The following is a 25506-nucleotide window of genomic DNA, read 5'->3' on the forward strand; positions in this document are numbered from 1 at the left end:
ACACCGGTCACTTTTACACCTGGAGGGCACTGAGAGCACTGTGAGAGTCATGTTCTTTGACTTCTCCAGTGCTTTCAGCACAATCCAGCCATCACTGCTTAGGGGGAAGCTGGAAGGAGCTGGTGTCGACTGCCACCTGGCTACATGGATCATGAATTACCTCATTAACAGACCGCAGTATGTGAGGCTCCACGACTGTGTGTCTGATGTGGTAGTCTGCAGCACGGGGGCTCCACAGGGCACAGTGCTCTCTCCTTTCCTCTTTACACTTTGCACATCTGACTTCAGCTACAACACAGATAGCTGCCACCTCCAGAAGTCCTCAGATGATACAGCCATCGTTGGACGTGTGTCAGAGGGGGACGATCTGGAGTACAGAGAGGTCATCACCAACTTTGTCACCTGGTGCGAACTGAACCACCTGCGCATCAATGCCAGCAAGACAAAGGAGGTGGTGATCAATTTCAGAAGGACGGCTCCTCAAATTGCACCAGTGAACATCCAGGGTTTGGACATTGAGATCGTGGAGGAGTACAAATACCTGGGTGTTCACCTCAACAACAAACTGGACTGGACAAACAACACAGATGTCCTGTACAAGAAGGGCCAAAGTCGTCTCCAACTGTTGAGAAGACTGAGGTCTTTTGGTGTGTGCAGGACACTGCTTAGGACTTTTTATGACTCTGTGGTAGCATCAGTGATTTTCTACGCTGTGATCTGCTGGGGCTGTGGAAGTTCAGAGAGGGACAGGAAGAAACTTAATAAACTGGTCAGAAGGGCTGGCTCAGTCTTGGACTGTCCTCTGGACTCCATTGAGGAGGTGGGTGAGAGGAGGATGTTAACCAAGCTGACATTAATCATGGATAACCCCTCTCACCCCCTACATGAGGCTGTGGGGGCCTTAAGCAGCTCTTTTAGTAGTAGACTGCTACACCCACGGTGTAAGAAGGAGAGATACCACAGGTCATTCATACCTACCGTACTGCTGTCAGACTGTATAACACCCACAACTTGTAATGTAGCACCAATAACGTGTTTGTCGTTATATTTGCACTACTTCACCACTACTATCTCTGCCATCTCTCATCAATGCAATTATTATGTGCAATAATATAGGTCTTAAACTATTTTTATACATACTTATATATATTATACAGAGTCTACCTGTAATGTGCAATTTTTTCCGAGCCTCTCAATAAGGCAATATTTCTATACTTTTTCACGGTAGATAATACAAATAGCCCTCTGTATTTAATCTTTCATTTGTCTAATTTTTATTTCAGTTTTATTTTGTTATCTGTATTACATTTTCTTGCTACTGTAACACGTGAATTTCCCCGATGTGGGATCAATAAAGTGAATCTAATCTAATCTAATCTAATCTAATCTAATCTAATCTAATCTAATCTAATCTAATCTAATCTAAGATGATTGCTTTGTCCTCAGTCCTGTTGCCAAAATTCATGTGTCATTTTAAAAGCATGTTTAAAATGATGTCAACTATTTCCTTTGTTTTTCCATAAAGAAAAATGTTTATTTTAAAGAAATGATTGGTGACTTGTTTAAATAACTAATATTTATGACTAAAAATCACTTTATATGCATGCAAGTTGTACTTTTCTAAAACTGCAAAGCCCCTTTTCTCTTTTAAAGGAGACTTAAACCTCAACCTTATCAATTTTTTTCATCATGTAGTTTTTTAAACAATTAGATAAATGATGGACCAAACATAATTGAAAAAAATATATGATTTTTTCTTTATTTTTGACAAAAAATGATTCAGTAAGAGGAATGAACATTAGGTAACAGAAATGTGTTTGCGTGTGTGTGTGTGTGTGTGTGTGTGTGTGTGTGTGTGTGTGTGTGTGTGTGTGTGTGCACAGCTGTGCATGTGTATGTGAGATTTCTGAGAGGAAAGGATTAACATCAACCAGTCAGACTTCAAGAAAGGGGACGGAACAGTACTGCAGCTTATACGGCTAGTAGATGAATGGGCTAAGTCCATTGATGATCCTAACATTTCCTGTACTGCTGCTGTATTTCTAGATGTTCATCAAGCATTCGACACCGTGTGGCATGATGGTCTCACCTATAAACTCTCCCGTTACGGAGTCAAGGGATCCCTTAACAAGTGATTTGCAGACTATCTCACGGGCTGACAGCAACGAGTTGTGATTAATGGTGTAGCATCTTCTTGGGAGTGCACACAGGCAGGTGTACCACAAGGAAGTATTTTGGGACCGCTACTATTCCTTGTGTTTATCAACTATATAAAAGACCTACCTTGTTCCTCCAACATCAACTGCTTCGCCGACGACACGTCGCTATCCAAGTCTGGACCGACAGCCCAGGAAGTGGCCAACACAACAAACATCGACCTTCAGCTTGTTTCCACTTGGTTCTTTGATTGGGGCCTGCTGCTCCTTCCGGACAAATGCAAGGTCCTGTGCATCAAGTCCCCTCGGAGTAAAGTACAGCTCCCCCCTATCTACATTGCAGGACAGATAGTCGAACAAGTGCTGTTCTATGCCCACCTGGGCACCACCATCCACCAGACCTTACGTTGGACTGAACATGTCCAGACCACATCCAACAAGGCCAGGAGAACTCTGGGATTCCTGTGGAAACTTCGAGGTAAGCTATCCCGGGAGGCACTAGAGATGGCGTACAACATAATGATTCGACCAAAATTGGAGTACGCTTCTGTACTGCTAGGGGACTTGGCTTCTTCATCCAGTAAGATGTCGGAGCGTGTCCACTACCAAGCTGCCTGCCTTGTCACCAGAGCCGCGAAACGTACACCTTCAAGCGTCGTTATGCAGGAGCTCGGATGGGACAGCCTATCAACCAGAAGGCTCTTCCACTCCATGGTTCTCATGTATAAACTGGTAAATGGCTTAGTTCCCTCACCTCCAACCACTGATACCCATCACACGAGGAGAGCAAAGAGTCACACGTTTAGAGCTTCGCAACTCTACACACCTCCACTTACCTCGCTGTAGGACCCAGACATACAAGTCCAGCTTCATTCCTTACGCGTCCCAACTTTGGAACGAACTGCCCCGGTCAGTAAAACAAGCCCGCAGCATAAGTGTGTTCAAGCAGAGACTGTCAAACTGGACTGCCTGATAGATATTTTAGATTATTGTAGATATTTTAGTTTGTATTTAATGTTTATCTAGTGTTTTTGGAGAATTCTGTGTATTAATGTTATGTCTATGACTTTGTGTGTGGGTCACAACATTAGCTGCCTGTGCCTCATGAGTATTGTATTGTCTTGCAATCTTAATAAAAGAAAGAAAGAAAGAAAGAAAGAAAGAAAGAAAGAAAGAAAGAAAGAAAGAAAGGATATGTGCTATGTGTTTGTATTTCATAACAGTGAAGAAGGTAGAGAGAGAGGGAGGGAGAGAGGGAGAGATAGAGAGGGTGAAAGGTGTGCCTTGCTTTTCCTAAAGCATGCCATGGGTGGGTGTTTCCAGACCCCACACAGTACGAGTTCTATCCATCCTCTTCTACAAAGGGTAAGTGTGGCAGCGGGGGCGTGGTCAAGTGCCGGTCTGTGACAGGAGGGTGGAGCCAGGGAAGGTGAGTGGCAGAATCGCTACACCTGACGGTAATTAACCTGTGTTTTGTGTGTGTTTTCCCAGTAAACCGCTCCCTATTTAAGGAGGCTGAGAGAGAGCAGAGGGAGCGCAACCCGGGATTGGATGCAGAGTGTGTGTGTATGGGTGTGTGTGTGTTTACGCTGCTTCGACTGAAAAGTTGGAAAAATAAATAAGCCTTCTCTGCCTCCAAACGTTGTCTTGCCGTCCTCTGTGCTCCACCCACACTTGATCCGCGCTACAGTGGTGCCGAAACCCGGGAAGGTGGAGCATCAGTCCTGCAGCCCCATGGAATCCTCCCCGTTCGCGGACTTGGTCCACGCCCTCGCCACAGCTCAGCAGAGCCAGCACCAGGCACTCGTCACGCTCCGAAAGGAGCAGGAGCGCCGCTTCGAAGCCCTGGTGCTGGCCCAGCAGGAAGATCGAGAGGCGTTCCGGCGTCTCCTCGCGTCGGCAGGGTCCACCAGCGCCCCGGCCGTGGGCCTGTCTCCCCTCACCTTGACCAAGATGGGCCCGCAGGACGACCCCGAGGCTTTCATCACCTTGTTCGAGCAGGTCGCCAAAGCCTCGGGGTGGCCAATGGAGCAGCGCGCGGCGCGCCTCCTCCCCCTCCTGACGGGAGAGGCGCAGCTGGCCGCACTACAGCTCCCCGCCGACCGCCGGCTGGCCTACGCCGACCTTCGCCGGGCTGTCCTCCAGCGCGTGGGGCGCACGCCCGAGCAGCAGCGCCAGCGCTTCCGCACGCTGCGGATGGAGGAAGTCGGCAGCCCGTTTGCGTTCGGCCAGCAGCTCCGGGACGCCTGCTGGCGGTGGCTGAGGGCCGAAGATCGCGACGCCAAGGGAATCATCGACCAGGTGGCGCTGGAACAATTCATCGCCCGCTTACCAGCCGGAACCGCGGAGTGGGTCCAGTGCCACCACCCGGCATCGCTGGACCAGGCCGTAGGACTGGCAGAGGATCATTTGGTGGCTGTTCCGGCGGCAGGACAACTGGTGACATCGTCTTCTCTCTCCTCTTCTCTCTCTCTTTCTCCCCCCCTCCTCCCATGTCCCGTCCTCGCCCCATTCCCCCACCACGGAGGCGGGGGCCGGCTCCACCCCAGCCGGCCCGCCGCACCCGTAGTGCCCTCCCGTTTCTCCCTTCTGTGTCTGTCTCTCCCCCCCCTCAGGTGAGTGAGCCCCAGAACACAGCTGCAGAGGGAAGGCCCGGGCCGGTTTGCTGGCGCTGCGGGGAACCGGGCCACCTGCAGCAACAGTGCGCAGCGATGGAGGTGGGGGCGGTGGTGCAGATCCCCGATGTGCCAGAAGCTGCCCTCGATCAGGCCGGAGCATATCGCATACCGGTAAGTGTACAAGGGGCTACATATCAGGCGTTGGTGGATTCGGGTTGCAATCAGACCTCGGTCCGCCAAAGCCTGGTTCAAGACGAGGCACTGGGGGGAGCACAAGGGGTGAAGGTGTTGTGTGTGCACGGGGGTGTTCACAGCTACCCGTTGGTGTCAGTCCACATATATTTCAGAGGGGAAAAATCGATAGTGAAGGCGGCGGTTAATCCTCGCCTTACCCACTCTTTGATCTTGGGGACTGATTGGCCGGGATTTCGGGGTTTAATGGCACGCCTAGTAAAGAGTGGGTCCTGCCGGTTGACAGGGGAAGGTCCCGGTGTCGCTTTGGCTGGAGCTGCGGTCGCAGAGCCGTCTACGTCATCTCCGCGACAGAGTGAGGAGCCGCCGGCCCCTCCTCTTTCTATTGGGGAATCCCTCGCGGATTTCCCACTGGAACAATCGCGAGACGAGACTCTGCGACACGCGTTTGACCAAGTGAGAGTAATCGATGGTCAAACGCTCCAGCCGAACGCCACCCCGTCCTTCCCCTATTTTTCCATTTTGAAGGATAGGTTATACCAAGTGATGCAGGACACTCAAACGAAAGAGCGAGTCACCCAGTTGTTAATTCCAAAGAGCCGCCAGGAATTGGTATTCCAGGCGGCTCACTTTAATCCCATGGCTGGACACCTCGGGCAGGATAAGACACTCGCCCGGATAATGGCCCGATTCTATTGGCCGGGGATTCGCGGCGACGTCCGTAAGTGGTGTACGGCGTGCCGCGAATGCCAGTTAGTAAATCCAGCGGCCATCCCAAAAGCGCCCTTGCGCCCCCTACCATTAATCGAGACCCCGTTCGAAAGAATTGGGATGGATCTCGTCGGGCCATTAGATCGGTCAACACGAGGGTACAGCTTTATATTGGTTCTGGTGGACTATGCAACGCGATACCCAGAAGCGGTGCCTCTTCGCAATATCTCAGCACGCAGTATTGCAGAGGCCCTCTTCCACGTCATCTCCCGGGTTGAAATCCCGAAAGAGATTCTGACTGACCAAGGCACCTCGTTTATGTCACGAACACTGAGCGAACTGTATGGGCTACTGGGTATTAAGCCGATCCGCACCAGCGTTTATCACCCACAGATGGACGGTTTAGTTGAACGGTTCAATCGCACCCTCAAGAACATTATCAAAAAATTCGTAAGTGAGGACGCACGTAACTGGGATAAGTGGCTCGAACCCTTGTTGTTTGCAGTGCGAGAGGTCCCCCAAGCCTCCACGGGGTTCTCCCCGTTCGAATTATTATATGGGCGTAAGCCGCGCGGCATCTTAGATGTACTGCGGGAAAATTGGGAGGAGGGACCTTCACAGAGCAAAAATGAAATTCAGTACGTTATGGATCTGCGCGCAAAACTCCACACGCTCACCCACCTAACTCAGGAGAATTTGCGGCAGGCCCAGGAACGGCAAGCCCACCTGTACAACAAGGGCACGCGCCTTAGAGAGTTCACTCCGGGAGATAAGGTACTCGTCCTGTTGCCCACGTCGAGCTCCAAATTAATCGCCAAGTGGCAAGGACCCTTTGAGGTCACACGGCGAGTCGGGGACGTTGACTATGAGGTTAGGCGAATGGACAGGGAGGGGGCACTACAGATCTACCACCTCAATCTGCTGAAACTCTGGAACGAGGAGGTCCCCGTGGCGTTGGTGTCGGTAGTTCCGGAGAAGGCGGAGCTGGGGCCAGAGGTCCAAAAAGGGACATTGGCATCATGTACCTCTCCGGTCCCCTGTGGAGACCACCTCTCCCCGACCCAACTCACGGAGGTCGCCCAGTTGCAGGCCGAGTTTTCGGATGTGTTCTCGCCCCTGCCCGGTCGCACTAACCTCATAGAACACCACATAGAGACGCCCCCGGGGGTGGTAGTGCGTAGCCGTCCTTATAGATTACCCAAACACAAAAAAAAGGTGGTTCGGGAAGAACTGCAGGCCATGCTCGAAATGGGCATCATCGAGGAGTCCCACAGTGACTGGAGCAGCCCAGTGGTCTTGGTTCCCAAGGCCGACGGCTCGGTCCGGTTCTGTGTGGACTATAGAAAAGTCAACACGGTGTCTAAATTCGACGCATACCCAATGCCTCGTATTGATGAGCTGCTCGATCGACTAGGCACAGCTCGCTTTTACTCGACACTGGATTTGACGAAGGGATATTGGCAGATCCCCTTGACTCCATTATCCCGGGAGAAAACGGCCTTTTCCACACCGTTCGGCTTACACCAGTTCGTCACACTTCCGTTTGGGTTGTTTGGGGCGCCCGCTATGTTTCAGCGGCTGATGGACCGGGTCCTCCGGCCCCACACCACCTATGTGGCCGCTTACCTAGACGACATTATCATTTATAGTAATGACTGGCAGCGGCACCTGCAACACCTGAGGGCCGTCCTTAGGTTGCTGAGGCGGGCGGGACTCACTGCCAACCCGAAGAAGTGTGCGATTGGGCAGGTGGAAGTACGGTATCTGGGCTTCCATTTGGGCAACGGGCAGGTGCGTCCCCAAATTAATAAGACAGCAGCGATTGCGGCCTGCCCGAGGCCCAAGACCAAAAAGGGGGTGAGACAGTTCCTGGGGCTGGCTGGCTACTATCGTAGGTTTATACCTAATTATTCGGACGTCACCAGCCCGCTGACTGACCTCACTAAAAAGGGGGCGCCAGATCTGGTCCAGTGGACGGAGCAGTGCCAGCGGGCTTTCTCTGAGGTAAAGGCTGCACTGTGTGGGGGGCCACCTTTACACTCCCCTGACTTCTCTCTCCCTTTTTTGTTACAGACGGATGCGTCGGACAGAGGGCTGGGGGCCGTTTTGTCCCAGCAGGTGGAGGGGGAGGACCGCCCGGTCCTATACATCAGCCGGAAGCTGTCAGTGCGTGAGGGGCGCTACAGCACAATTGAGAAAGAGTGCCTGGCGATCAAGTGGGCGGTCCTCACCCTCCGTTACTACCTGCTGGGGCGCCCTTTCACCCTCTGTTCGGACCACGCGCCCCTCCAGTGGCTCCACCGCATGAAGGATGCCAACGCGCGGATCACCCATTGGTATCTGGCACTCCAACCCTTCAACTTCAAGGTGGTCCACAGGCCGGGGGCGCAGATGGTCGTGGCGGACTTCCTCTCCCGTCAAGGGGGGGGGAGTCGGCTGCGGGCCGGACGGGCGCCCGGCCTGAGTCGGGCGGTGGGGGTATGTGGCAGCGGGGGCGTGGTCAAGCGCCGGTCTGTGACAGGAGGGTGGAGCCAGGGAAGGTGAGTGGCAGAATCGCTACACCTGACGGTAATTAACCTGTGTTTTGTGTGTGTTTTCCCAGTAAACCGCTCCTTATTTAAGGAGGCAGAGAGAGAGCAGAGGGAGCGCAACCCAGGATTGGATGCAGAGTGTGTGTGTATGTGTGTGTGTGTGTGTTTATGCTGCTTCGACTGAAAAGTTGGAAAAATAAATAAGCCTTCTCTGCCTCCAAACGTTGTCTTGCCGTCCTCTGTGCTCCACCCACACTTGATCTGCGCTACAGTAAGAAATACAACAAAGACAAAAGATGTTTCATAAGACCTTAGAGCTCTACATGGACTACTAGTGCATAGAATGTACTTCACAATATTATTGCTTGTCTACAAAAAAACAAAATGGTTCAGTTGCAAAACCTACATCCAATAGGATTCGAGATAGACTTGCAAATGAAAACTTGCCTGATCTTTTGACCTATAAGGCCTTCTCTAGTTTGGCCCACACTTTTCTGAATTTCAATTCTCAATGTAATCATGTATATTTCCATTAGATACTTCATAAGTACACGGGAACATGTGGTTATTACATAGCAGTATTTAATAATGCTATGTAGCTATGTAATGTAATAACATTTTAACAAACACACATATGCCCTATCCCCCCCCGAACATTGTCTGGGACACTGGATCCATTTCATGAACTAAAACTAGACCTGGAGGTCAGGCCCGCCGATAGGGGGGGACAAACGGGTATGTTGTCCCGGGCCCAAGAATGGGGGGGGCAGAACTGGGCTCTCATGAAGTTGCAATTAAATTATTTTATTTCATTTCAAAATGTGTTGATTTGGGGGAGAAATGTGCTATATTTGCATTCAATAAATGATTTCTAGATCTTTTGCCTTTGTTGTCTTTGAAAAAGGCGTCAAGAACCCCCTACCACCCCTAATGCAAAAATGGTTTGGTCTGACTCTTTGATTAAAGGGAAAAAAACGACATTGTTCGATCATAGTGCTTCGACAATCAGCGTGCGTGCCGTTTGCCAACATGCACAAGTCAGGAGCACAGAAAAGAAAAGAGAAAAAGAGAGGAAGAAACCAAGAGACTCAGGGGCTCACTGCATAAATATTTTAAAAAAGGTTCGGATGATGCAGCAGGTACTAGCAAAGGCAGTGGGGCAGCTGAGCCAGGTAAGACCAGTGTTGGGCACGTTACTTTCAAAAAGTAATTAGTTATAGTTACTAGTTACTTTTCCCAAAAAGTAACTGAGTTAGTAACGGAGTTACTTTGTCATAAAAGTAACTAATTACCAGGGAAAGTAATTATTCCGTTACATTTTGTTCCCCCTCAAAAAAAAAATCAAATTCAATTAGTGTAATCATAATAAAAGTGAATGTTAAATGTGTTTAATGACTGAAATGGACACTTAACAGAACCAATTAGTAACGTTATCTACACTATATTAATATTTTTGTGGGACAATGTGAGAAGACATCTATCAAATGTAATATATTTTTGTAGTTATTAAAATTATGTTACTAATTACTGGCCACTGACGAGGACAAAAGCTTTGTTCCTCGACATAATGTGCATTGCACGTAAACACTCTTGCCTTTTATTTCAAGTAATGAAAAGTAATGGCTGTATTTCCAATGTGAAAGTGCAGTGCTGGGCTGACCGCTTGCAATCGCTGTGTCTTCCGATTGAAAGAGCGCGCAGTAGTGCAGTAGGTGTGGCCTACCGAAGTATGTTGTCCAAATCTACTCTGATTGACTTACTGTGCCATTGTCTCGTGTCTCCCCGCCCCACACGAAAGCAGAGTAAAGAAAGGCTGAATGAGCAGCGTGCCAGATGAGAACAGCTTTAATAAAGTAACGCATAGTATTTTATTGTAAGTAATGGGAACGGCGTTATAACGATGTAAAAAGTAATTAGTTAGATTACTCGTTACTAAAAAAATAGTAACGCCGTTAGTAATGCCGTTTATTTCTAACGCCGTTATTCCCATCACTGGGTAAGACACAGCCAACTTTTTCCAGCCCCGTAAAGTAACCCCAACCAAGGCACGCGTGGCACGCAATTCATGTTACGAACGAGGGGAGAGCAAGTCACACTGAACACCATATCAAATGCACAGGGCATTGAATCATTTCATAACCACAACGGCTTAATAACATTGTGTTTCATATATCTGATTGAAGCTAAGAATATTCACATTAGCCCGCAATCATATCGCGCCGTTTCTCGAGTGGTGTGTTCTTCTCTGCTTTTCACACTGGACAGTACGCACGCACGCACAACAAAAGTCCGGCGCATTGCATTTCGCACCTGAATAGTTGCAGACTAAGGAAATGTTAAAATGTTAAAACTGTAAAAATGTTGAAATGCTAAAATGAAATGGTTGTTGACCGGTTGAATGGTTTTTGAATACCTGTCATTTAAGGGTTGGAGTGAGTAGAGACTGGGATAAGAGAGGTGGGTGTGTGTGGGGGTTGGCCCGGGGGGGGGGTGTTGGGGGGGGCCCATTCAGAGCATTTTGTCCCGGGCCCAGCCAAAGCTGTCAGCGGCCCTGCTGGAGGTAGAGCCCTGCACTCCCGCGGGAGTCCCACGGGACTCGCGGGACCCGCCACAAAGCAGTGCGGCGCGGGACAAATTTTGAAAGCTCAAAATTTGTGCTTTGGGAAAAGCTGTGGGACCGGAAGTGCACATATGCGGGCGGGAGCGGTGATAAGCTGCAGTCCCGCTAACTAAAAACGTGTTTGAAATAAAATTAATAAATTCTTAGTTTATCTCTATCATATATAATTTGTGCTGGATATTTTATTTGGCATTAATAAAAACATTTTAAGATGCCTAAATTTGCAGAGAGAGTCAGATTGCCAGATTGAGTGAGGAATGGCATCTTAAATTTGCCATTGATCGCCTTAACGGGAAATCCTTTGATCACTCTAATGACTCGCCGTTCACACCCAGCTAGCAAGAGAACCATGAGTGAAGTGATTTACTGCTTGAGTTAGTCTACAACTCTAATCAGAGAGACAGGTTACACAGTGACGGTAGGCTTGACTCAATGCTATCCCAAAAATCCTTCCTGTAATATGCAAATTTGGCTGTCCAATCAGAGGCGGCCAAATTTGCATATTACAGGAAAGATTTCTGGGATAGCATTGAGTCAAGCCTACCATCACTGTGTAACCTGTCTCTCTGATTAGAGTTGTTCACTCATGGTTCTCTTGCTAGCTCTGCTTTGCAATAAAAAAAAAAAAAAAAAAAAAACATTGGTATAAAGCAAGCCCATTCACTTTTTTATGCTGATCAGAGAATTACAATGGTTTCTCATGTGACAAAAATGTGCGATTTGCTATTAAATATTTTAATCGCTTGACAGCACTAATTATTATTATTATTATTATTATTAGAGACACTACATGCTGAATTCAGAAACAAGGTAAATAATAACAAACGTGAACATGAGCTGTAGATATTTATGCTCAAATCCATTCAAAGTAGGGGGCGGGGCACCATCATGCTGTGTCAAGACAAGAACTTTCCTGAGAAATAACGCGAACGTCTGCATCATGCGGGATTTGCGGGCGGGGGCGGGACAAAATATGGCAGGCGGGAGCGGGACTGAAAATCATAATTCTTTGTGGGCGCGGGCGGGAGCGGGACTGAAAATCATAATTCTTTGCGGGTGCGGGCGGGAGTGGGACTGCACAATGCGGGCGCGGGCGGGAGCGGGACTGAAAAATCCGACTCGCGCAGACCTCTAGCTGGAGGTACTTGGCTGTGGGTCTGCAGCTAGCACTGGTGATAGTTCAGGTCTGTGTGTCAGGGTGATGAGGCACTGTAGAGCTGCATTCCTGTTCTTGAGCCCATGGTAAGTCTCCCTCCACTTTCTGTGATGTCTGTGCTTCTCTCTCTCACTGAAATTACTTTTATGGTTTTCTTCCTGCCTAATACTAGGTCTTTCCTGTATTTCTCTCGTTCCTGCTCTAAATATTTCACTCTCTTCTCTGGGTCAGCATCGCGCCTGGTGTGATAGCACCACTGCTTTTCTGCAGCACTTAGTGGTGGATTGGCTCCCTGTAAATATGGCATTCACATTGAAAAACTGATCTTAAATGTCAACAACTTCAATAATTTCAACTGTAAAACTTCAAAATCAGCTAAATAGTATTATATTGACTGATATTCATACAAATAAATCAATAAACCAGAGGAGTCTCCTCATTCCTGTTACTATCACTCCTTCTTCATTTAGGACTGAGTTTTTAGCATAGAATTAGCAAAAACATGAAATATAGCCACATGGCATCCATGCTAATAGCATAAGGACATCTTGCACATTCTAGTGATTTACCAAAATTAGCATTTAAAAAATAAACAAACAATGTCTAAGACATAATTTAGGTAACAGGACAGTATGTTGAGATTTACCATCCCGGTTATGATTACAATAATATCAAATATATCGAAAAATAAATCGGAGAACTTACGTTTGGTCTTCCCAGGAGCTTCAGATGATCCAAAAGATGTAACTTCCTGTTGGAAATGTGACTTGTGGAATGTTCCAAAATTTTCAGAGGGAGGAATGTGTTATGGTAATAGGACTGAGGGAAAATTTTGGGACACAAATAAAATGTATATTTTAACTATATTGTGCATTTCTTATTTTAAAAATATCTTTAAAGAATAGATGGGATATGGAGTTACACAAATATGCAAAAAAAAAGAAGAGTTTAATTAATTGTATTTAATGGTAAAGTGAAGTGTTTGAAAGCGGGGACAGGTAACAAATGCAATTTTTCAGTGTTCTGGGCAGCTGTTATCAAAGTTTTAAATTACAGGTAGTCGTCGACTTATGACTGCGTTTGGTTACGACTGACCGGTTGTAAACCGATCTGGTCGTAAGTCAGCCTATGTTAAATGAACGTAAGTATATTGTGATGTGTAATGATATTGTAATCATCTTAAAGTCTTATTTTATCAACATTTTCTTATTTCATTACCGTGGCTCATTATTTGGTTTAAGTCAAACACTGCATACTACACTGCGTACAGTACAATTTGTTTAATATGTGCAAAACAAAAAATACGAAATACAGGTGTGAAAAATAGAAAACATTTTAGTTTGAAACATACCAAAATACAAATGTAAAACATAGCAAAATACAAAACTTGGTGACCGCTGGCATCACTGGTGCTTGGCTGTGGGTCGTCTATGTCATCATCAGCTGTTGCAGCGCTCGGGCTGGCGGGAGGATTTGCTCGTTTCATAAACCAGGAGCTGGGGCGCAAACTGTATGACGGAGTGCGCAAGGGAGCGCGAGAGAGACTGCGCATGTGCCTGGAGCTGGGGCGGAAACTGTATGACGGAGTGCGCGAGGGAGTGCGAGAGAGACTGCGCATGTGCCTGGAGCTGGGGCGAAAACTGTATGACGGAGTGCGTGAGGGAGCGCGAGAGAGACTGAGCATGTGCCTGGAGCTGGGGCGGAAACTGTTGTATGCGGTGAGAGGCACTGCCGGGAGCTGGGGTGGAAACTGTCGTATGCTCAGCTAGCTCAGCTGGGAAACACTTCCCAGTCATAACCAGATGGTTGTAAAGTCGATTGGTCGGAAGTCGCATAGGTCGTAAGTCGACGACTACCGGTATATATCATAAATTTTCAATTAGATCAATATGTCAGACACTTTAATTAATGCTAAAATTAATTTTATAGCTATGTTATGCATATTTATAGATATAATGTCCTGGGGACGGAAATGGCACCCATTCGGTAGAATGGCTCTTATGTACTGTTCACAGAGCATTCTTGTTCTTCACACTTATTTACTAAACTAGGTCAGCAAATACACTTTGGCAGCATTATTATACCTGGGCAGCCTGCCCAAGTAGAAAGCACTTGTGCTTCCCTGGGAAAGCAGAAACATAATGATGGGGATTTATGGTGGCTCTTGAGCTCGTGGAAAAGCAAACTGGTTTTTAGAAGTTTTGCAAGCTGAAAAAAGTCTGAGCCTGCATTAGCACTGAGTTTACATTGGTGGAAAGGGAGAAGCTCTGTGTGTGTGTGTGTGTGTGTGTGTGTGTGTGTGTGTGTGTGTGTGTGTGTGTGTGTGTGTGTGTGTGTGCACGCGTGTGTGACCTTTTGAAATAAACAAGCCAAGTGTGAGTGTAGTGAATCTGTCAAGACCACTACTCAAGACCAGGACTCTGACTCAGCAGTAAACACTGCACATTATGCCTCATGCCAATAGCTATAATATTTATTAATGAATCAGACTCAAAGGAGTGCTGAATGACTTTACGAGCACCATGTCAGTCCTGCGCGCTGTGGAGCATGCACCTTAAGGCGCATCCTAGGCGGTGCACGCGTTGAGCGTACCCCAGCACGTGAACTTAATTAAGGAGCTATATGTGTACCTATTGAAGGACTGTGCTGATGCAAGATCAGTGTCAAGTATTACGCTACGTCAGTATGCATTATCGAGCCTTTCTATCCTTGTTTCTGATTTCCTGCTTCCTGATTCCTGTGCCTGGTTCTCGTTCTCATTCTTGCTTTGCCTCTGATATCCTGTTTGCGCCTCGCCTGACCCTTTGCATGTTTAGCATTTTGGATTTAGTCTGCTGATTTGGACTGTTTGCCTGTGTGTCTGTTTTCATGCTTGTTCACTGTAAATAAACATCACTTCTGCATATACAGCCGCCTACCTATTATTAACTATTTACAGGCCTCCAAGACATTCAGCCAAAGTCTTTCTTGAAGAGTTTGGTGAACTCTTGTCAGTCATTTGCTTAGAGTTTGATTGTCTTATTATATCTGGGGATTTTAACTTGCATGTAGATAATACTAATAACATTTATGCCAAAGAATTATTTGCAATTATTGATAACTTTAACCTAGTACAACATGTACAGGGACCGACCCACTCTCGTGGTCATACTCTTGACCTCGTCATCACAAAGGGTCTTACTGTTTCTTATACTGTTGTTGACCTGGCCTTATCTGATCATTTCTGTGTTTTCTTTGAAGTTTCTATGTCTCCTCACATTCAGAATAGCTCAACGACTATAGGCAGGAGAGTCATAAATGACAACACGTGCTCTTTTTAAGCAAGCTCTCTCTCAGAACTCAACCAAAATGTCAGACTCTGTAGATGATTTACTGGAATTTTTTAATTTAAATATGACCCAAATTATGGATGATATTGCTCCATTCAAAATAAAAAGAGTCAATGATAAGCAGAAAGCACCATGGAAGCAGTACCCGGCTGTTAAACTGCTAAAGAGAGAATGTAGAAAGACTGAAAGAAAATGGCACAAATCTAAACTTCACATCCATTATCAAATCCATAAAGAGATGCTTTGTAATTATAATTATGAAATTCGTAAAGCAAGACAGTCTTTCTTCTCCAATATCATCAGCAGGAATATGAACAATGCCCGTGTGCTATTTTCAACAGTAGAGAAGCTAACTAATCCCCCACCACAATTAGCACCTGAACTTCTCTCAGTTAATAAATGCAATGAGTTTGCATCCTTCTTCAAAGGTAAAATTGATAAAATACGGCAGAATATTTTTCATAATATATCTCAGTTGCAAAAAATTGAAAAACTGCAATCACCAATGACACAGATAGATAACTTTAACACAATGTCAGAATTTTGTTTAATTGATTATGAGACTCTTGAAAAAACTGTACAAAATCTCAGTTCCTCAACATCTGAACTGGACATTCTGCCCACCAACTTTTTTAAGTCTGTTCTTCATCTTATAATTACAGATGTGCTTCAAATTATAAATACATCCTTGGAGACTGGTGTTGTTCCTGTGTCCCTAAAAAAAGCTGTTGTAAAGCCCCTTCTTAAAAAAAATAATCTGGATCCTTCAGTGTTAAATAATTACAGGCCAATATCAAATCTACCATTCATCGGGAAAATCCTGGAAAAAATTGTCTTCAATCAATTAACTGCCTTCTTGATATCAAACAGCCGTTTTGATAATTTTCAGTCAGGATTTCGTGCCAATCATAGCACTGAAACAGCGCTGATTAAAGTTATAAATGACATACATCTTAATACTGATGCAGGCAAAACATCGGTCCTGGTATTACTGGACCTCAGTGCAGCTTTTGATACTGTTGATCACAACATACTGCTATATCGACTTGAACACTGGGTTGGATTGACTGGTAAAGTTATCAATTGGTTAAAATCATACTTAAAAGATAGAAGCTTCTTTGTTACCCTGGGAAATTGTTCCTCAATGTCAATGCCCTTGACCTGTGGTGTCCCCCAGGGGTCGATTCTTGGACCATTACTTTTCAACCTTTATATGCTCCCACGTGGGCAAATTATCAATAAAAATTCAATTTTGTATCACTGCTATGCAGATGATACCCAAATTTATTTTGCTCTATCACCAAATGATTATGCCCCCCTTGAATGTCTCTACCAGTGTATCGATCAAATCAATAGCTGGATGTCACAAAATTTTCTTCAGTTGAACACAGATAAAACAGAAGTAATTCTATTTGGAAAAAAGATGAAAGACTCAGGATTACCACTATTCTTGACACAAAAGGGATTAAAACTAAAGAAATGGTTAAAAATCTTGGTGTTTTCATTGACAGCGAGCTAAACTTTGACAGTCACATTAAAGCAATCACTAAAACGGCATTTTATCACCTAAAAAACATTTCCAAACTAAGAGGACTTATGTCAAAACATGATCTGGAAAAACTAATACATGCCTTCATCTCTAGTAGGGTTGATTACTGCAATGGCCTTTTCACAGGCCTGCCAAAAAAGACCATCAAACGACTTCAGCTGGTTCAAAATGCAGCGGCGAGGGTTCTCACATGAACAAAAAGAACAGAGCACATTACTCCAATTCTAAGGTCCCTTCACTGGCTTCCAGTAAGCTACAGAATTGACTTTAAAGTATTGCTGCTGGTGTACAAATCTCTAAATGGTACAGGGCCCAATTACCTCTCTGATATGTTGCAGCGGCCTAACCCAATCAGATCTACCAGATCGCAACAGAAAAATTTACTATTAAAACCAGTTGTTAAAACAAAGTGTGGTGAAGCAGCTTTTAGCTACTATGCAGTACAGCTATGGAACCAACTGCCAGAGGACATTAAAAATGCTCCTGCTGTTGGCAGCTTCAAATCTAGGTTAAAGACCAAGCTGTTTTCAGATGCTTTCTGTTAAATAATTAATATTTTTACATTATTTATAATCTTTACTTTCTCTGCATGTTTTAAATTTACTTTAACTTTATTCTATTTTATTCTGCTAGTTTCTTCTTTTTTTCTCTCTTTCTTTCTTTTTCTCCTTTCTCTTTTTCTTTTTGGCATTTTAATATTTTATTTCTACTATTGTTTAATTCTTATTATTTTCTTTTAATTCTTTTAATTCTTTTAATTAATTATTTTAGAATAAAGATAAAATTATTTTATGTAATTTTATTTCTCTATTGTTTACTGTTTTTGTTTTTACTTCTGTAAAGCACATTGAACTGCCATTGTGTATGAAATGTGCTATATAAATAAACTTGCCTTGCCTTGCCTTACCTCGTACCTGACACACAACCTGTGATATCAAGAAAATAACATTGCTACACTTGCGGTCAAACGTTTACCCATATGTGCATGCCATGGCAATATTGGGCTTTCATTTATTTCTTTGAGCTGTTCTTTTTCTGTGTCAGAATGATTGTACAACACACACTCATCGGCCACTTTAATAGGAACTTCTTGTTGATTCTAAGATTCCTGTTCGTGGCTGCAGGAGTGGAACCCAATGTGATCTTCTGTTTTCTGTTGCATGCTGAGATGCTTTTCTGCTCACCACAGTTGTAAAGAGTGATTTATATGAGTTACTGTATCCTTCCTGGCAGCTTGAACCAATCTGTCCATTTTCCTCTGACCTCTCTTATCAACAAGGCATTTGTTTCCACCCACAGAACTGTCGCTCACTCACTCGGTGTTTTTTTGTTTTTCACACTATTCTGTATAAACTCTAGAGACTGTTGTGTGTGAAAACCCCAGGAGATCAGCAGTTTCTGAAATACTCAAACCAGTCCATCTGGCACCAAGTGAAAGTCACACTTTGAGATCACAATTTTTCCCATTCAGATGTTTGAACATTGTGAACATTAACTGAAGCTCTTGATTTGTATCTGCATGATTTTATGCATTGTGCTGCTGTCAAGGGATTGGCTGATTAGATCACTGCATCAAACAGCAGGTGGATGGAGGTACAGTACCTAATAAAGTGGCTGCTGAGTGTATATTTCACAGTTATTCCACAAAATCGAGTTGTGCATGATCTGATAGCTGATGAGGTGCATAGCATCGAGTTGGCTATAAGCCATGTACGACAAGATTGAGTGGAATAACTGTTTTATCCACATTCACTGGATTTTGAGAAACAGAGCATTTTTATTTTTATTTTTTGCAAATTCGAAAAATAAAAACTTTATACAAAACGTCCGACAAAATCATTTCCCACTTGGAATGTAAACAAACCAGTGAAATGACAGTAACAATTTGTGAAAAATTCTATAACAATAATTCTTGAAAAATAATTTTAAAAACATATGTTCTTACCATCAAATACTTTTATTCCATATTTTGTTGCTTTTTTTGTATTTTTGGGGTTTTGTTTTTAAGTAGAGTTTTTATTTCATCCTCAGTTGGTTCAGTAATATGTGCCGCCATTTTATTTTTCTCTACTCACAGTATATGAGCTGACAGCCGAGTAGTAGAGTAGCCAATCAGAGTGTGTGATTGTGCATATCCAGTGAATGTGGATAGAATAAAGCCTGTATACACAGCTATGGGAAAATAATAATTTTATTGCCTGTCACCTATTCTCATCATGTCCATGTGGGTTTTCTTTTGGTTCTCTGGTTTCCTCCTGCCACCCAAGAACATACCGGTACAGGTAGCTGGATTGGCTATGTTAAATTGGTGTGAATGGTTCACTATAGTTGACTGGCATCCCATAAAGAGTGCATTCCCGCCTCCTGTCTAGTGTTCTTGAGATAGGGTCTGAAGTGAACACAATGCTCTAACAGGAAAAACCAACAGGATAAAGCACTTACTGGAGATTAATGAAATAATTAATATTTTATTGTGGCTCATAATCCGACATCCTACTATTCCAGCCACACACACTTGAATACATTACAATACTTTGTATCTCCAAAACTGAGTTATTATGGGAATCTAAGGCCCTGATTAATACGATAAGACCGATTTAATGCTTGTGAGACATTCTGAAAATGAATATTTTACACAACAAGTTGCAATCATGGTGAAGAAACTTTCTAAAATTCCCAGGGAGAAACATTATTAAACCACACTTCAATGGAAGCAGCCACAGAGCCATAGAAAAGACATTAAACATCCCTATCAGTACAGCTGTTTTGATAATATGCAGGTGGAAAGTTCAGGGAAGTGCAAGTAATTTTGTGCATCACACACAAGATTTCACAAACCCCTCTCAGACATAGGCGGTTTTAAACGGGGGCCAGAGGGGGCCAGTGCCCCTGTAAAATTGCTCCTGGCCCCTGTTGTGGCCCCTGTGCTGAACAGATAATAAGATTTATTAATTTTGACGTGCGCTGGCTCGAAGATCGGAACTGACATGACGGAGTGTTCTACATGGACTCCTTAAAGCGCTACACGCACACTGTTACCTGCAGCAGAAAGACCAGCAGCAGCGCGAATTGTAAACTTCGGACGTGAGTGATAACAGCTGTCACGTCCGAAGTTTTTTGATTGAAAAGCCATCAGATACAGTAGCGTTGACACGTTTCACTGAGCCATCTAAAGAAGTATTTTTTTAGCTCTTTAGACTATGCAAAATAGCTGTGGCACTCCCAGTGAGATCTGCCTCTTGTGAGCGGAGTTTCTCCACTTTGAAACTGGTGAAGACCTACCTCCGATTCACCATTAGTGAGGAGCGTCTAAGCAATCTTGGTGTGCTCAGCATTGAATCCAGAAGGTCCAAGGCTTTGAACCTTGATGCATTTGTAGACCGTTTCTCAAGGAGTCACAATCGCAGAATCTTGTTGTTGTAGTGTTTCAGCCTGCTGTGAATGCTATAGGGTGATTCTGAGACCACTGTATGTGAATTTATTTTTTCTTTCTATTTTCCCCCCTGCTGTACATAAAGAGTGAGATGACAGTGTGATTTAGATAAAGATAGTGATTGTACATTCAAGTCTCATGCTGTGAAAAAGAAAATTCATTCATGCTGTGAATTTAAAAAGTGTCATTGGACAGATAAAAGGTTCATTGTATGCAAAAATAGAAATCTTATTTTACAAAAAAGAGAAACATGGTTTTAAGATTTATTGAGCACAATTTATTTTATGTTTAGGCTATTGAGACAGAATGTTTATCTCATTGTATTTATGCTCAATGTATTTTGTTTCAGTTTTAACTAAACTAAACAAAACATTTTGAACGCTTAAATATTGCCATGTTTTTTCCTTATATGTGCCCCCCTGAAAAAACACTGGCCCCACCTCGGCCCCCCTAGTAATTTTGGTCTAGAACCGCCACTGCTCTCAGACTAAAGAAAATGAATTTCCCTCTTACCTTTAAGGAAGGTAAAAGAGAAAGCAGCTGTCAATTGAAAAGAATTCCTGATTTGACTCACTGAAACCTGGATTCTGAAACTGAGTGAGTCCATCAGAAGGACTCGAAGAGCAATGGGCAAAACTTTAATCATACTGCAACCACAACAACAAACGGATTAGTTTTAACCATAGACAACGCAAAGATGTAATCACCAACAGCAGCTCTGCAACAAAGTACTAATGTTGTTAATTTGGAGTGTCTGAACACTTTTTTCCCCTATCAGTTTTGTTTTTTAAACATATCTTTGTTTATCATCATCATCATCATTTTTTCCCACGTGGCACATGATTGGCCTTGGGGCGTACCATTGAAAAACAATGCTCCAATGGACACTCGAGGTTCTTTTTGTCCATCATTGTTTTCCCACACCTGTTGCTGATCTACTACCAACAGGTCTTCCACTTTCATCCATGTCTTGTTTGACATGCATTTATCAAACAATGCTTGTTCCTATTGTGTGTCATTTTCCATTTGGCAAACATGGGCCAAGCAGCACGGTGGTGTAGTGGTTAGCACTGTTGCCTCACAGCAAGAAGGTTCTGGGTTCAAGCCCAGTGCCTGATGGGGGCCTTTCTGTGTGGAGTTTGCATGTTCTCCCCGTGTCTGTGTGGGTTTCCTCCGGGTGCTCCGGTTTCCCCCACAGTCCAAAGACATGCAGGTTAGGCTAATTGGTTGCTCTAAATTGACCATAGGTGTGAATGTAAGTGTGAACGGTTCTCTGTCTCTATGTGTCAGCCCTGCGATGACCTGGCGACTTGCCCAGGATGTACCCCACCTCTTGCCCACAGTCAGCTGGGATAGGCTCCAGCTTGCCTGCGACCCTGCACAGTATAAGTGGTTGCAGATAATGGATGGAAATGTGAGCCAAGTATTTAAGGAACTGTAAATGGTAGAAATCTTGAATGGGCTATGAGTTCGTGTCATGATTTCATACAACTGTTGGCTTGATATCTTAAATGCCCCATTTAGCTGGCTTTGAACTTGAGTTGCTGGGTTTATTCCTTTCTTCATTTCTTTGTATGGGGGAACATTCTTGCAAGCATGCCCTCCAGTATGCTTATGAATGCATATTTTTTTCATGTACATTACATCCATCCATAACTGCTTATCTTGTACAGGGTCGTGGGCAAGCTGGAGCCTATCCCAGCTGACTATGGGTGAGAGGCAGGGTACAACCTGGACAAGTCGCCAGATCCTCACAGAGCTGACACATAGAGACAAACAACCATTCACACTCACAGTTAATTTAGAGCCACCAATTAGTGTAACCTACATGTTTTTGGAGTGTGGGGGAAACCAGAGCACCCAGAGGAAACCCACGCAGACATGGGGAGAACATGCAAACTCCACACAGAAAGGCCCCCATTGGCCACTGGGCTTGAACCCAGAACCTTCTTGTTGTGAGGCGACAATGCTAACCACTACACCACTGTGCCACCTAAAAAAAAGTGTCTCCTTTTTTATTTCCCTTCACTATATATGGTGCAGAGGATCTCACTCTTGCCTCACAGCAAGAAGGTTCTTGGTTTGAACCTTGCAGCTGTGCGGGTGTCCTCCCACAGTCCAAAGACATGTGGATTAAGTCAGCTAGCAACTCTAAATTGCCCTTCAGTGTGAACGGTGTTGTTTGTCTCTGTGTTCATCCTGCGATAGCTTGGCGACCTGCCCAGGGTGTACCCAGCATCTCACCTGAAGTTAGCTGGGATCGGCTCCCTGATGAATAAGCAATAATAGAGATAACAGATGGATGGCTATTTACACAGTCCCACACCATCCATGATGGCTCATAATCCGAATAACTTTCCCATGTTTTAAAGACCTTTATCTTTATTATTTAAATATAATATCATCATGGCAACAGTTACTGTCCTCTGCTTGCTGATAGGGTAATGCTAGGTCATGGGGAATTTTCCACCGTAGAATAATACAGTTATTCTTCAAATATTATGCATGTCATGCTCTGCCCCGGACTTCCTCTCCGGAGACTTATCTCCCAGTTCAGCGCTAATCCGGATCCAGGATGGGACTTCCATCTTGCCGGCATTCACTTCCTGGTTTGCTCTGCTGTGCAGAAAAAGGCCGTTCTCAGAAGGGGACTTTGCCAGAACATCTCATTGGTTTTTCACATTGTGTCTCTGCACCCTTATTGCTTCTTGGATTTTTGCTCTCTGTTTTGCCTGTTCATTGCCACAGTTTTTTGCACTCACGTCTTGTCATTTTTTCATGTTTTTTGTGCTATGTTTTTTGTCTCCAGTTTTTTTGTCAGGACTATTTTTCATGTTTTTTCATGCTAGCATTTTTGTCCTTGCCTGCCTAGTTTCTCTCTGGATTATTTTGCGATTTTTGTTCGTTGACTCTTTGACTTCAATTAAATCATTTTTTATTTCTTGGATTTTCTGGTCTGTGTTCTGCTTTTGGATCCAAACTCACCAAATCTCACCACCTATAACAATATGTTCTGGCCAACATGGATCCAGTGGAACTGAACCATCTGAGAATGGCTATGCAGCAGCAAGGAGCCCTCCTCGGGACCCACCACCAAGAACTCAAGCAGATCACCCAGAACCTGGCCACCCTGTCCAATTCACTCAACCTCCTTGCCACACAACTTCAGCACTCCCAAGCCATGCCTACCCCTGCCCAGCCGTCTCTTTCTTCACCTCCCGCCACCGTTGCTCTTCATGAACCGAGACTCCCTTCGCCTCAGCCCTACAGTGAAGAACCAGGTACCTGCAGACCTTTTTTGTCACAGTGTTCACTGATCTTGGAGCTTCAACGTCTGGCTTTCCCCACAAAACGCTCCCGGGTAGCCTATACCATCACGCTTCTCACCAGCAAGGCCAGGGAATGGGGAACAGTGGTCTGGGACGCCGATGCTCCCTGTTGCTCCAGCTTCAAGGAATTCTCTGAGGAAATGAGGTGAACATTCAACTGCTTTCTGTCCGGCCGGGAGGCGGCAAGAGAGCTCATGGAGCTGCCACAGGGGTCCCGATCTACCTCGGATTATGCCATCGAGTTCCGGACATTGGCAGCGTCATGCAGTTGGAATGAGAGTGCCCTGGTCAATGCATTCTTACATGGCCTGTCCGATGCTGTTAAGGATGAACTTGTCTCTTGGGAACTGCCGTCAGACCTCTCCAGCCTGATGGACCTTGCCAATCTTATTGACGCTCAGGTTCAACAATGGAGGAGAGAGAGGAACTGCCTCAACTTCAACCCCTCGCTACCTCCCGCCTTGTCCATCGAACCCATGCAGGTAGATCGGGTACGGGTCTCAGCAGAGGAACGACTGCACTGACAGAGCATGGGGACTTGCTTCTACTGTGGTCAGCAGGGACATATCTGCCAAGTCTGCCCACTAAAAGGACGAACCCACCAGTGAATCGAGGGGCCCTGGTGGGCAATGCTTGGAACCAGTCCCCTGCTGACCGACCATTGCTCCCCGTTATCACTCTCAACAACCGGCATCACCATCTTCAGGTGCTCGTCGACTTGGGGGTGGACAGGATCCTGATCTGCTCCGCCACCACCAAGGATCTCGGAATCCCATTACTCGCCCTCGAAGTCTCTCTCACTGTCCTGACGCTCAATGGCACTGGCTTGACCACCATCACTCATCTCACCACCCTGCTCACCCTAAGGATTTAAGGCAATCACTCCGAAACGATACAACTTCATGTCATGAACAACCCTCACATTCCCATTATTCTTGGACTACCCTGGTTGATGCAGCACAACCCCCACTTAAACTGGACTGACCACACCATCTTAGGCTGGAGTCCTTCCTGCCTGGCCTCCTGCCTGAACTCCACTCTGCCTCCCGCCAAACCACCACAGCCCTCAGCCAGCGAGTTTCCCGACCTCTCTCATGTGCCTCTGGAATATCTGGACCTCAAACCTGTCTTCAGTAAGACCCAAGCAGTGTCTCTTCCCCCTTATAAGCCCTATGACTGCGGTATTGACCTCTTGCCTGGGACGGTGCCACCCAAGGGACATCTCTACCCTCTTTCCCCCACTGAGAGACAAGCCATGGAGAAATATATCACGGAGTCTCTGGCAGCTGGGATCATCCGCCCTTCCTCCTCCCCAGCAGGGGTGGGATTCTTCTTCGTGGAGAAGAAGAACAAGTTGCTCCGCCCCTGCATTGACTATCGAGGTCTCAATGCCATCACAGTCAAGAACCGCTACCCACTACCGCTCATAACCACAGCCTTCAAACTACTCCAGGGAGCCAAGGTGTTGACTAAACTGGACTTACGCAACACCTATCACCTAGTTAGGATCAGGAAAGGGGACTCGTGGAAGACGGCCTTCAACACCACCACAGGCCATTATGAGTACCTCGTAGTCCCTTTCGGCCTGACTAACGCACTCGCGGTATTCCAGGCATTAGTTAATGATGTCTTGAGAGACTTTCTTAACACCTTTGTCTTTGTTTACCTGGATGACATCTTGATTTTCTCTCGCTCCCTGAAGGAACATTGGGGTCACATCCGGCAGGCTCTTCAACACCAGCTAGAGAATAAGCTGTTCGTTAAGGCGGAGAAGAGCGAGTTCCACCAAGGCTCTGTCTCGTTCCTGGGGTTCATCATCTCTCCAGCAAAGATCCAGATGGACTCCCTCAAGCTGGAGGCAGTCACTGACCGGCCCACCCCA

Source organism: Neoarius graeffei, chromosome 2 (genome assembly GCF_027579695.1).
Source record: "Neoarius graeffei isolate fNeoGra1 chromosome 2, fNeoGra1.pri, whole genome shotgun sequence".
Taxonomy (NCBI): Eukaryota; Metazoa; Chordata; class Actinopteri; order Siluriformes; family Ariidae; genus Neoarius; species Neoarius graeffei.